The 15,142-nt window shown below is 46.6% G+C and overlaps 1 pseudogene; it reads left to right on the top strand.

The window, feature by feature from the left end:
- Positions 1 to 15,142, top strand: part of LOC149299308 (neural-cadherin-like) — a 72,059-nt pseudogene that overhangs the window by 4,651 nt on the left and 52,266 nt on the right.

Below are 15,142 nucleotides of genomic sequence, written 5' to 3'. Positions count from 1 at the left end.
CGTGGCCAGGTGGGATGTCGCGGCTGGTAGTCCTTCGGTGGCAGCGGTGGGTTTGCTCCAAGTCCGCTTATCCTTCTTGTCAAGTTATCTATGGGGTTCCTTTGGTGTGACAGAGACCCGTACTCCGAGTATCTCCGCCATAGAGATCTTTCTTTCCGCTGAAAGCTCAATTAGGAATTAACCCTTTGTGATCACCCAAGCTCTAGTCGAGACTTAGTGTAGGGAGCAAACAGAACAGCACAGCTATTTATACATAATTAGATCAGGAGTATACTCCCATCACTACCAGACAGCCCGACGCCTCCATAGCGTTCTTTGGTCACCAATGCCCAATGTATATTCCCCAGACCCCACGGCCACGCGAAACTCACCAATTCAGGTATATTTCCCATTAACTGTGTAATGAAACCATTCACCTGGGTAATGCGGATTAGGAAGCAGATGCGACCGCAGAACGAGGTTTATGGATAATTTAAAGCCTTGTCAGGGCCCCTAACCCCACGCATCGCCCGCGGTGTGATTTTCCGCTGGAGACGTTTGCGCAGAAATCGGCTCATTTAAAAGGGAAAGGACGGCTGGATCCGTAGCTCGTGGTGGCCCGGGGGCAATGTGATTTTCTAGATGTATGTAGCCGGAGCCATAGGCGGAAGGCGCCTGTCTGAGCGCAGCACGCCTCGGGTCCCCGCACACCGCTTGTCTGCTCTCGTGAACAACAATAATAATAATTGCTTTGGGGGGCATTTAAATCATTTGGCACTTCTGGGAACTGGATACTGTTACCAAGGATTAACCCATGTGCATACACACAACCTATCCCGTTAGTAGGGACTGCTTTTCAGTACAGAGTGCACATTAATCTTTAAAAAAAGATTTTAACTGCTTGGGTGGGTTAAATCACTTGAATGGTACAAGCTTATAATTAGCTGCTCTACAACACCTGATGTTTGAATAAAGAAGCCTTCAGGGCCAGGACAATGACTGGAGACACTAGGCCGGTATTCTAGGAATACCGGCCTAGCGTCCCTTCGGAACTCCGCCAGGAGCGGCTCTGTACCTCGTTCACCTGGAGCTGACCATGGTGGACGTTAATGACCAGAGCCCAGACAATGGAGCCCTCGCCTTTCCTGGCTGCGGTGTTACCTTCTGCCGGCCCGGGAACACGCGTGTATAAGCTACATGCTATGGATAAAAACGAAGGCATGAGCGGAGAAGTGGAGTATTTCTTATTGGAAGGTAATAATTCCAGAAACAGCATACGAAATGCACAATGTATATGATCCCGACACGTTCCTCTCTCAGATGTGTGCCCTTTCTGGTGGGTATCCCAGAACCTTTTCTGCAAGCCCCCTGTTGGCTTTCCAGGTGGAGAAGACAGATTTGTCGTTGACCGCAGCACAGGTTGGATACGGACAACTAACCAGAGTCTACAGGAAGGTCAGGAGTATCTGCTCAATGTGCAGGCCGCTGATAAGCTTGGGATGAGAGGTTCCCCGGCTGTCGTGTCTGTGATCGCCGGTGTCAGACCCCCACAATTTAAACAAGCTTCGTACACCGTACACGTTCCAGAAAGCGCTGCCCCGGGAAGCACGTAAGTCGCCATTCAACGGTCTCTTTCGTTTTGGAGCCGCAGCCCGCGATGGATTGACCTGTCCTCCGTGTTCTAGGTTGGTGACCGTATCCGCGATATCGCATCAAAGTAATCCCCTGAGCTACAGCATTGTCGCAGATCCCCAAAGCTTGTTCTCCGTGGACCGGATCACTGGCGAGGTGACGCTCATCAGGTGTAGATTTTGAGAGTGACCCGCACCAGTTTCTACTGGGAGTTACCGCTACCGAAAAGCCGACGGACCTGAAGAGCACCGTGCAGGTAGCCCGACAGACGGCGGACGGGGTCTAGGAGTATTTCTCTGTATATGCCGCAATGTACGCTGTTGTGTTGCCCCATATCTCATACATTCGTAGCCAGGTAGTCATTATGTTTTAATGAAGTACGAGATCAGGAAACAGAGCTCCTATAATGTTCTTCCATAATGTTCCTATATATTTTAATTAAAGTGCTGCACAGAGAGGCTCGCTAATGCCTGCACAGATGGTGGGAGACTCTTTCTAGCCCAAAAGGAGATAAAATAGTGGAATTTATGAATATCAGAAAGATGTCGGCTCGTGTGCTGGGACGTGCAACGCTGGCGCACGAGTTTGGGGAGAACGCACCCCGGCAGGAGACGTTTAGTGGCTTGAGATGTCTCCGCGCGCATGATATACATTTGGATGCGTTGCTATGTAATGCAGGTTGAATATTTTTCTCATTGAATATCTTGCAGGTGGCGGTTGAAATCACAGATATTAATGACTGCAAGCCGGAATTTCAGCAGCGAATCTATAGCAAGGATAACGTACCTGAAACAGTGCCTGCGGCAGCCGCTCTCTTACAAGGTTAATGTGATAGTCCTTGCTGGCGTGGGGGGGTCTTATAGCTCTCTACCCGTACGCCCCACGAGATAGAATGCACTTTTCAGGTGATAACTCTCACTTCTTGGTATATTAGGAGATAGCGGCTGAGAAGAGGATCTATTTGTTAATTACTGAAGAGGTAGAATTTTATTATGCGCTTAGAAACCGAGACTGACTCTTCTCCGTTCTGGGACTGGAAAACTTTCATTTTTTAAGACTTTGTCATATTTCTATAGTATAATATATACTATAATATATGGTATAATATATAGTATAATATATAGTATATGGTATAATATATAGTATAATATATGGTATAATATAAAGTATAGTATATGGTATGATATATAGTATAATATAATTATATAGTATTATATATGGTATAATATATAGTATAATATATAGTATTATATATGGTATAATATATAGTATAATATAGCTTTCTGCATCAGTCTGAAAGATGTCACCCATGCGGTGAGATACTCAGAGTATGTATATGTTTGTTTGTGTGTATGTATGTGTGTGTGTGTGTGTATACGTGTGTATACATGTGTGTATATATATGTGTGTATATATATATGGATGTATGTGTGTGTATATATGTTTATGTATGTGTGCGTGTGTATGTATGTGTGTGTGTATATATATGTGTATGTATGTGTGTGTGTGTGTATGTGTGTATATATATTTATGTATGTATGTGTGCGTGTGTATGTATGTATGTGTGTGTGTGTATGTGTGCGTATGTGTGTGTATAAGTGTATAAATGTATTGGGTAAAATGTAATTTTCCCTTTAAGGCTTCAAAATAATTTTCACCCAGTGATATCTGGGAATAAAAAAAGTGAACGTCGAGCGATCAGCAGCAGACTCAATTACAGCCATAATCCCCAAAACCGTACGGCTGTCCTACTATAGGGCTGTGTCAGCTGCCAGCTGTATTGATGTGTAATGATATGGTGTATCAGAGCGCCGCGCATGCTTATTGTTCTTGCTTCTAACCAGTGACAGCCACCGACTGCGACTCCGGTTTGAATGGCGAGGTTTCCTATTATTCTTTGAGCCCCGATTTTGGCATCTCCGAGGAGGGCGTTATCAGCCCCGTCCGGGAGTTGGATTACGAGAGGCCCAACCATCTTTACGAGTTTGTGGTTCTGGCGATAGACCACGGAGAAGACCCAAACACCGGGACAGCCACCGTCCGCATCCGTGTCTCCAACGTGAACGATGAAGCTCCGGAGTTCTCTCAAACCATGTGCAGCTCACGAGACTCTTCTTAGTTAGGGTAGGGCCGACATGTAGGTGGCAAACCTTTCCCCTTCACAGCGTGGAAGTAATGGATCCAAAACCGATTCAAACTTGAGAGGTTTGGGCAATCTTTCCCAAAGATTAATTGTTAAACTTTGGGCAATTTTCTAAGCTTCGCTTCCAAAGGGGAGGGCAATACAATGCTAGGTGATCATTTTAGAAGAGGGATAGTGTTGTCAGGTAATTAACAGCCACTCTATACTGCCCCCCGCAGGCCAGGGTGATGGTGCACGCGCTCCGCGAGGCGTATGAAATGCCGTTTCTGTTGTCCTGTATGTTGCACTCGCTCTACCCGGGGTGCCGTGTATAGCCCTGATTGTCAGAAGGATTGCAGGGCCATTAGTCAGTTTAATGAGCGTGAGATGGTCGTTTAAAGAGAGGCGTCTCGAGGGGCCAAAGTTTGTTTTGTTTTGTCCATTAACGCATCTCGGTGTATTGCCGGAATCCTTTCTTCTCTCCCTTCTTCTCCCCCATCACAAACTTGCACCTTCTGTAACTGATACATTGTTGCCCTACTTGTATTCTTTAAAGCCTCCTTTGTCTTGGGAGACCTTCCCGCGAAGTCACTTAGCTTTACAACTGTCAAAGCTAAAATCAATTTGCTCGTTAGACCGGAGGCAAAGACAGGGGCCTTGGGCTATAATTTGTTGCCGAGCGGCGTTAGCGTCCCTCCAGCCTGGTGCATTAAACGAGGGATTCACAAATAATCTCCTCTCCAGTCTCCTTCAATTTGTAGCCGTGTGATCCGGTGAGAGCAGAAGTCTCGGCGTAATGGCCGTTGGTTACCCTTTTTTCTCATTCAGGGTTTTCTCATTTCATATTTCTTCCGCTTGCACAAATTCATGCAATTTAGTTTTTTTCTTTTTTAACCTATTATTAACGATGACATGTCTGTAATTACTGCGATTCTTTGGAGCGCGATACGTTTTAAAGCCGGGCGTAGAACGTCTATTACGTCTCTGCCGGGGAGAAGGTCACGGTTCGGTCTTTTTTCTTTATGGTGTTAAATATTGTAGCTTCACTCCCATAACCTAATACATTGTAATACATTGCGGTTCATCAGGTCTCTCCCAACGAAGGCTCGAGAGTTTGTCCCAATACGATCCATAAATGAAAGGCGACTGCATAGACTTTATTTTATAACTTCTTTGCCAGGACCGGTGAGGCTGGGATGAGTTTTCGGCTCAGAAGACCTATAGGTTTGGTGTTGGCCGAGCCTCGGGGTAGGAGGTAGCACTGAATGGGTCTCTTGGCAGCGTTTCTCCGTTTTCCAGATACAGAACGTTTGTATCGGAGGAAGCTGCTCCCAACACCCTGGTTGCCACCGTACATGCCTTTGATCCAGATGGAGATCATGTGACTTACAACATTTCGGAAGGAAATAAAGAAGGGAACTTTATTATTGATTCCGAGAAAGGTACGTAGAGCTATATTTTGTATACATCCATAACTAACACCCCCCCCCCAATGCCACCGATGCTTTTTACAGATACCTGATGATTTCTCGCATATTCTGCTACATAAAGAAGAAAATTAGTCATCGAGATAAAATCGAGTTCCTCACCAGAATTCCGTTACAGTAACTATAACTTGAAGTTCCTAAATAGTTGAGTAGGGGGTATCACTTACCCTGGGTTAAGGATTTGTAACAATGAGACTGATTTACCCTCAAATCATTTAACAGGAATAATCCGTCTTGGTTCTAACCTGCTTCCAAAGCATCATGGAGCCGAGTATGTTCTGTATGTGACCGCCACAGATGACACCGCTTCGGGGGGTCCTCACAGCCTCACCAGCACTACTACGGTCGCCGTGAGAGTCGATGACGTCAACCAGAACAAGCCCGTCTTCCATCAGGTACCTCATACATTAAATCAAACTCCAGAAAACCGCTTAGGAGAATCATCCCTTACTGAACGCCAACAAACTAAAGCCGCGTTAGAACTGTCCTTGGCTCCAAGATGTAGCCGGATCCTAAAACAAATGTGTGGATTTAACGTTATTTCCAGTGTGCCCAGTACCGTCACCACGCCGTAGTCCTGGAGAACCGGCCCCCAGGAACGTCTGTGCTGCAGGTGGAGGCGAAAGACGCAGACGTTGGCGTCAACGGTCAAGTGAAGTACGGGATCGTTCATCGCGAGGGCTCTCTTCCTGCATTCAGCATCCATCCGGACACAGGTGCCACAGCCTCCTATACCTTAAAGCCCTTTAAACATTGTATGGAGAGACGGGCTGCGGCACGGTGACCGAGGACACACTTTCCTCCCAGTGTATTTGTGTTCTAGGTTTTTAATATGCTTTTTGCTGGATTGGTGGATACGCTTCTACCCTTCTACCCCAGGGTCAACAGCCAGAGGTGACATCATGGAGCTTCATTTGATTCTGTTAGAACCAGTGGGTCAGATAGGCTCGGCGATGCAGGTTTTAACCATGGTTGTAGGTCAGGTTAATCAGCCAAGCTTTTTTTCTCAAAAGCTTATGAGAAAATGTTCTTCACGTGTTATAGCAGGAATTGCCAGTCACATCGCCTCCGTGCTTTCTTTAACACGTTTCCCACGCAGGAGTCCTGACAACCCTTCAGAGCTTTGATCGGGAGAAGCAGAAAGAGTTCCCCATCGCCATCAAAGCCACAGACCAGGCGGCCGAGCCTCTCATAGGGCTGTGCCAGATCAACATACAGATCCAGGACCAAATTGACAACGACCCCAGCTTTGAGAACAACCACTACGAATGTAATTGAGTCTCCGTGGGTAGAGTATGAGATCTCTACAAGCACCAAGTCCCCATCATGTTCTTCTGTCCTCTTCTAATTATAGCTTTAAGTGGAATTCAGCGTTAAGAGTCTTCCTAGATCTGCTGGTCCACAAGAGCTTGGCCGGCTCGCCCATGGGGTATTTGGGACCCCAGTGGACAACATAGAATTCAAATGTTTTCATTCGTGTCCTAGATTTCCTGAGAGAAGATGCTGCCGTGGGAAGCAGCTTCCTCCGCGTTGCGGCCCGTGATGACGATTATGGCGTGAATGGAACGATCACGTACTCCGTGTCTGGAGAGGAACCAGTGGCCTTCAGCATTAACACCTCTACGGGGTGGCTTTATGTTCGCCAGCCAATATCTCGGGTAACGTAGCAAGCGTTTACATGCCGTGTTTAGAGAACCAACTTACATTTCAACAAGTGATAGTACTCTTAAATGAAAATATCGCGGGGTCACCTTCTGACCCCAGACCCCTTTATACAATATGACTTATAGTAGGATTGTAAACCACTATATATATATATATATATATATATAATGCAGTAATAAGATATGGCGCACTTGTATCTCTCTTTTGTTCCTAATATTAAGTAACCGGTTTAATGTACATGCGGACAAACTACAATGTATCTCTTATGACAGCGAGTAGCTTTGTGTTTGGATATTTCAACTTTATGAGACATCGGATTTTTTGTATGCTGTGGATCTGGATACTGCAGAGAACGGAGCCCCGTTTACTTTTACTTTGCCAAATGACCATCAGAATTATATCTTTACGTTCTCTGTCCCAGATGCATTATTTTACATGTTTCGGCTCAGAAATCTAATTTTCTTCTTGTCACCAAGTCTTTAATAACCCTTCCTATCCCCCCCCCCCCGAACATCAGTTTGGTTATACGTACTTTCTCTTGATAAAGAGGCAGGAATAATGTTTGTTTTTAAATTGATTATAGAGACCCGCGGCGAATGGTGGCTGTAAGATAAAGGTCGTTCTAGACATGTCATTTTTTGCTAGAAGATTTATAAATATGAATTTTTTTATATGTACATAAAATGAATGAATAATTTAAGCATACGAGAGATCGAAACAAAGGAAAAAATAATTAATCTCCTTGCCAAGGACAGACGCGCATGCCCATTCTTATTTTTTATTTATTTTTTTACATTTTTTAAGTAGGCTAATGACATGTAAAATATAAGAGTTGATATTTATAAGATCGCTTTAAATCTGCACAATGAGTTTACATCCAAAAATCCCTCCTGGGAAACGCCGCCAAGTGAAAGTGAGCAGCAACAGCGAATGAATAATCTTTAGCCAACGTTAATGGCTGTCAGAGTTATTTTCATTCCGCGCTTAACTGAGCTAATGTCATGCGCGCCGCCGCAGCACGTACCTCGGGTGCTCGCGGCGGCTCACTCCTCCATGCCGATGACGCCGTGTGGTCACGTCGGGGTCGCAGCTCCGCCCCCGCCGCGACCCGACGTCGGATAGGCGCGCCCGTCACCGCCACCGGCGCGGTAAGGTCACGTCGGTGTCGCGGCTCCACCTCCGCCGCGACCCGACGTCAGCAGGGTAGTCCTGCCTCCACAACCTCGCTCGGGGAAGTGCCGGCACGCCGAGGACGTGCAGGCACATCACCTCCTTTGCCCGCCGGGACCACGGATCGGATGTCTGCCGCGGCCGCTATGACGTCACGCGGCGCACGCCGCGCACGCCACGCCGCGGCCTAACTGTGAGTGCCTTCTCTATTTAAACGCCATTTGTTTTCATTTACGTTACCCGTTCAAAGTGTTTTGCTTTTTGGGTGTGCTGTTTGCCTGTTTTTTGACTACGACTCTGCGCTGCCTGCCTCTGACCCGGACCTGTTTATACCGTTTATGCTTCTGATCTGCCTACCTCGACCTCGGATACGTTTTTGACCTCGCTGTTTTGCCGTTGCCCTTTAACCGGACTGTTTACTGGACTGCGCTACGTCCACATATCTGCATAGTTGGATCCTCCTTCGCTACCTGACCCCGTGACAGCTAAACAGGAGGGACGTATTGGAAATTAGTCCTAGTTAATTCTCCGGCAGGGCATGCTGATCGTATATTGTACAGTTCCTGACAGCAGAATGTAGGACAAATGATTAAAAATACAGATGGGCACGAATGCAGACATACTTATGAATGTCTTACCATTTTTTCTTGTTTAAAACAGCCGGGTGGTCATCAGCAGAGATTGGGAAGGTCGTTGTGCTGGATGAAGATGGGATACAAAACACTATTCCGCCGTCTCTCAAATACCCAGGTGAGTTCCATGGCTCGAATAACACACGCATTTCATGGTCATTAATGCACTTCACTATTGACACGCAATGGGTTATAGGTTGACCATGTCGGCCGGTGGCTGACCAGTTGCTTAAAGAGGTCTCAGAGAAGTTGATGGATATTTATTCATCAATCCAGAGGTAAATTGGAATACTCTATGTCATGACAAGTGTTTGAGATGTCAGACTTTGAACATTCAGGTGGATCACTGCTAAGGTAGGACGATCTTTAGTGCCGGTCTGTAAGGTGTATGAAGGAACTGGATGACACGTCTGGTGTATGAAGGATTGAGCAGATGTGTCTGGTGTATGAGGGAGATAGATGTGTCTGATAAATGACGGAGTGAGAGGACATGTTATATAAGAGAGGAAGTAGACGTGTCTGGTGTATAAGAGAGGGAGAAGACGTGTCTGGTGTATGAGGGAGAGAAAAGATGTGTCTGGTGTATGAGGGAGAGAGAAGACGTGTCTGGTGTATGACGGAGCAAGAAGACGTGTCTGCTGTATGAGGGAGAGAGATGATGTGTCTGGTGTATGAGGAAGCGAGAAGACATCTCTGGTGTATGAGGGAATGGGATGACATGTCTGGTGTATGACGGAGCAAGAAGACATGTCTAGTGTATGAGGGAGAGAGAAGACACGGCTGGTGTATGAGGGAACGGGATGACATGTCTGGTGTATGAGGGATTGAGCAGACGTGTCTAGTGTATGAGGGAGATAGATGTGTCTGATGAATGACGGAGTGAGAGGACATGTCAGTTGTATAAGAGAGGTAGTTGACGTGTGGTGTATAAGAGAGGGAGAAGACATGTCTGGTGTATGAGGTAGAGAAGAGATGTGTCTGGTGTATGAGGGAGAGAAGAGATGTGTCTGGTGTATGAGGGAGAGAAGAGATGTGTCTGGTGTATGAGGGAGAGAAGAGATGTGTCTGGTGTATGAGGGAGAGAAGAGATGTGTCTAGTGTATGAGGGAGAGAAGAGATGTCTAGTGTATGAGGGAGAGAACAGATGTGTCTGGTGTATGAGGGAGCCAAAAGACATGTCTGGTGTATGAGGGAGTGAGCAGTCGTGTCTGGTGTATGAGGGAGTGAGCAGTCGTGTCTGGTGTATGAGGGAGATAACTGAGGTGTCTGGTGTATAAAAGAGGGAGAAGACATGTCTGGTGTATGAAGGAGAGAAGAGATGTCTGGTATATGAGGGAGCGGGATGACATGTCTGTTGTATATGAAAGGGATGGGACAACTCTGGTGTATGAGTAAGCGAGCAGACGTGTCTTTTTAATGAGGGAGAGAGAAGACGTGTCTGGTATATGAGGGAGATAGGTGTGTTTGTTGTATAAGAGAGGGAGAAGGCATGTCTGGTGTATGAGGGAATGAGAAGAAATGTCTGGTGTATGAGGGAGCGAGCTGATGTGTCTCGTGTATGAGGAAGATAACTGAAGTGTCTGGTCTATAAAGGAGAGAGAAGACATGTCTGTTGTATAAGAGAGGGATAAGACGTGTCTGGTGTAAGAGGGAGGAGATGTGTCTGGTGTATGAGGGAGGAGATGTGTCTGGTGTATGAGGGAGAGAGAAGACTTGTCTGGTGTAAAAATGAGAGAACAGATGTGTCTGGTGTATGAGGGAGTGGGATGAAGTGTTGTATAAGAGAGGGAGAAGGGATGTCTGGTGTATGAGGGAGCGAGATTACGAGTCTATTGTATAAGGGAGGGAGAAGACATGTCTACTGAATGAGGGAGAGAGAAGATGGGTCTGGTGTATGAAGGACTGAGAAGCCGTGTCTGGTGCATGAAGGAGAGGGAAGGTGTGTCTGGTGTATGAGGGAGCGAGAAGACATGTCTGGTGTATGAAGGAGCGAGAAGAAGTGTGTCTGGTGTATCAGGCAGAGAGAAGACATGTCTAGTGTATGAGGGAGAGAGAGGATGTGTATGACGGAGAGAGAAGATGTGTTTGGTATATGAGGGAGAGAGAAGACGTGTCTGGTGTGTGAGGGAGAGAGAAGACGTGTCTGGTGTATGAGGGAGAGAGAAGACGTGTCTGGTGTATGAGGGAGTGAGAAGACATGTCTGATGTATGAGGGAGCAAGATAAAGTCTCTGGTGTATGAGGGAGCGAAAAGACATGTATGATATATATATATATTTTTTTTTCCCTCATACACAACACGTCTTCTCCCTCCCTCATAAACCAGACATGTCTTCTCGCTCCCTCATATACCAGACATGTCTTCTCTCTCCCTCATCCACCAGACACATCTGCTTGCTACCTCATACGCCAGATATGTCTTCTCCCTTTCTTATCCAACAGATATGTCTTCTCGCTCCCTCATAAACCAGACACGTCTTCTCACTCCCTCATAAACCAGACACTTCTTTTCGCTCCCTCATACAACAGACACGTCTGCTCTCTCCCTCATATACGAAACATGAATTCTCCCTCTCTCATACACCAGACATGTCTTCTCTCTCCTTTATACACCAGACACTTCAGATCACTCCCTCATACACCAGACACGTCTTCTCTCTCCCTCATACACCAGACACGTCTTTTCTCTCCTTCATTCACCAGACACGTCTTCTCTCTCCCTCTTACACCAGACACGTCTTTTCTCTCCCTCATACACCAGTCACGTCTTTTCTCTCCCTCATACACCAGTCACGTCTTTTCTCTCCCTCATACACCAGACACGTCTTGTCCTTCCCTCATACACCAGTCACGTCTTCTCTCTCCCTCATCCACCAGACATGTCATCTTGCTCCCTCATACACGAGACATGTCTTCTCTCTCCCTCATACACCAGACACGTCTTCCCTCTCCCTCATAGAGCAGACACATATTCTCTCCCCCTCAAACACCAGACACATCTTCTCTCACCCTCATACACCAGACACGTCTTCTCTCTACCTCATACAGCAGACATGCCTTCTCCCTCTCTTATACAATAGGCACGTAATCTCGCACCCTCATGCACCAGGCACGTAATGTCGCACCCTCATACACCAGACATGTCTTCTCACTCCCTCATACACCAGACATGTCTTCTCTCTCTCAAATCCAACAGATACATCTGCTTGCTACCTCATACGCCAGCTATGTCTTCTCCCTTTCTTATACAACAGACATGTCATCTTGCTCCCTCATACACCAGACATGTCTTCTCGCTCCCTCATAAACCAGACACGTCTTCTCTTTCGCTCATACACCAGATACTTCAGCTCACTCCCTCATACATCAGACATGTCTTCTTGCTCCATAAGACATGTCTGGTGTATGAGGGAGCAAGAAGACATGTCTGGTGTATCAGGGTGAGAGAAGACGTGTCTCTTGTATAAGAGAGGGAGAATACATATCTGATATATGAGGGAGCAAGAAGACATGTCTGATATATGAGGGAGAGAGTTGAAGTGTCTGGTATATGAGGGAGAGAGAAGAGGTGTCTGGTGTATGAGAGAAGATGTGTCTGGTGTATGAGGGAACAAACAGACGTGTCTGGTGTATGAGGGAGAGAGACGACATGTCAGGTGTATGAGGGAGTGAGCAGACGTGTCTCTTGTATAAGAGAGGGAGAATACATATCTGATATATGAGGGAGCAAGAAGACATGTCTGATATATGAGGGAGAGAGTTGAAGTGTCTGGTATATGAGGGAGAGAGAAGAGGTGTCTGGTGTATGAGGGAGAGAGAAGACGTGTCTGGTGTATGAGGGAGAGAGAAGACGTGTCTGGTGTATGAGGGAGAGAGAAGACGTGTCTGGTGCATGAGGGAGAAAGAAGACGTGTCTGGTGCATGAGGGAGAAAGAAGACGTGTCTGGTGTATGAGGGAGAGAGACTAAGTGTCTGTTGTATGAGGAAGAGAGAAGATGTGTCTGGTGTATGAGGGAAGATGTGTCTGGTGTATGAGAGAAGACGTTTCTGGTGTATGAGAGAGTCAGCAGACGTGTCTGGTGTATGAGGGAATGAACAGACGTGTCTGGTGTATGAGGGAGAGAGACGACATGTCTGGTGTATGAGGGAGAGAGACGACATGTCTGGTGTATGAGGGAGTGAGCAGACGTGTCTGTTGTATAAGAGAGGGAGAATACATGTGTGATATATGAGGGAGAGAGCTGAAGTGTCTGGTGTATGCAGAGCCGGCCTTAAGTATTCTGGTGCCCTGTGCGGACTACTCTTCCGGAGCCACCCCTATCCCCTTCTCACTGCCCCTCCCCCACTCTGCCCCTTCTCACTGACCCCCCCCCTCTTCCCCTTCTCACTGCCCCCTCCTCTGCCCCTTCTCCCTATCCTTACTTACCTCGTTGCCGGAGTCCTGCGGTGGAAGCGGGAGGCGTCCGTCTTCCCGATCTGCCGCGGTGCGTGCTTCACAGCTGAGCGCCAGAATATTAAGAGTGAGGGGCGCCGAGCGGTCGCTGAAAACGTCACGAGCGACCGCTCGGCGCCTCTGCCAGGACTTAAATTGAAACATCGGTGGTTTTTTTTGTTTGTTTTAACTTTATTTAACATCATCCATGTTAAATAAAGTTAAAAAATACTTTATTTAACATGGAGGATGTTAAATAAAGTTAAAAAAAAAACCAAAACAGAAAAACGATGCTTTAATTTGAGGGAGAGAGAAGACGTGTCTGGTGTATGAGGGAGAGAGAAGACGTGTCTGGTGTATGTGGGAGAGAGAAGACGTGTCTGGTGTATGTGGGAGAGAGAAGGCGTGTCGAGGAAGATAACATTGCGTTGACAGTTTGTTTTCTGTAGGTATTTTTGGTTGAACCAAAACAACGCGACAATCCTAATGACCGAGAGACCTCCGCAGGGAACGTACAACCTCAATATTACGGTTTCTGACGGTGTGTGTGGCCAGATACCTTCTCTACTATCAAAATGTATGTACAAGAGATTGGAAGTGACGCCTTCCGCAGCTCGGTGTCTCTGAGACTCACAAGTAAGTAATAAGTGGTGCGGAGGGGTCTCAGGTAGATTCTTGTAGGACTCCGCTGGGACATTTGATGGGAAGACTGCCTGGTTTGACCATCATAGAGTTTGCACTAGATAAAGAAGTGATGTACAGGTCACCAGAGCTACATATATATGTAACCATTTCCCTGGACTCCTTTACATTGTACCATGAAGACATTAAAATGATGTAGTATCCCTGCATAGGGATGGAAGGAAATGGTGGGACAGGAACGCTCTTGGCATTAAGTGACCCCTGTCCTACTCAGTGCGTAACCCCAATTCCCTTCCCTGCTCCTATCTGGGTAAATACGTTACTATCTCTGCTTCTCAGTCGCAACTTTTTAACCCGCATTTTAGGCATTACAGCAGAGGAAGTCATAGAGAAGGATGAGTTTGGAGTCAGCAGACGTGACCAGCTCCAGGCCGTCCTGGCAGACGTGGCAGCTGCCCATCCCAGCCATATCCACATCTTCAGTGTGGTGAACGCAGAGGATAACGCGACCGACGTGACATTTTCAGTATGCGGAGCTGCCTCCTGCCACAAACCCGAGATCTTACCGAGCTTATTGACAGCCCAGAGAGAGAAGGTATGGACAGAGTGTTTATGGCGTTATTACTGAGTAAGAATAACGTTGGCTGTCTCTTAAAATTAATGATATTACAAAACGCAGAATATTTATCAGTCTCGTGATATCTAGATGTATCCTGTTTGTCTTTCAGAGTTTTGTGGAAATAATTCCCTTGATTTTGAATCTCTGAGGGTACAGCCGGGGGTTTATTACTTTATAACAAAAGTAAAGATCTAAGAGCGATGCGTTTTAATCATCTTTATCTGCGTTTGTTGTGGGAGGGAGATGGTCCTGGGGTGCCTAATGGCAATAGAACTGGGATGGTGTCTAGATAAGTTTTTGGTGCCGTCTTAACTGAGTTTTTTTGTATTCTTCTCAATGACAGATCCGATCAGTTCTGAAGGAAAGGAATTCCCAAGTATCCATTGAGTTCTGTTTGCAGGATGGCGGGTGCACAATCCATGGCGCAGTCAGCAGATCCCCGCCTCTCGTGGATGGAGGTAGCACCTCTTTAGTCTCAATTCCCCAAGTCGGAAACGTGTCCTGCAGATGTCCGGTACAGAAACAATTTTACCAGAACTGTTATTCTCTGCCCCAAAACCCTTGCCTGAATGGTGTGACTTGCACGTCGACTCTCACCGGTTACAGGTAGGCAGATTCTCTAGACCATGTTCCCGTGTGACTTATCCCTTACATCACCAACTTCAGACAGTCTACCTCTGAAACTAAAATATTTCCATTTGTCTTTCTAGGTGCCACTGTTTGACTTCCGTTCCTTGGGCCACGCTGCCAGCAGACTCAGAGG

Source organism: Sceloporus occidentalis, unplaced genomic scaffold (genome assembly GCF_023333645.1).
Source record: "Sceloporus occidentalis isolate IW3139 unplaced genomic scaffold, rSceOcc1.0.p SCAF_29, whole genome shotgun sequence".
Lineage (NCBI taxonomy): Eukaryota > Metazoa > Chordata > Lepidosauria > Squamata > Phrynosomatidae > Sceloporus > Sceloporus occidentalis.
This window is presented reverse-complemented; position numbering and strand designations above follow the sequence as displayed.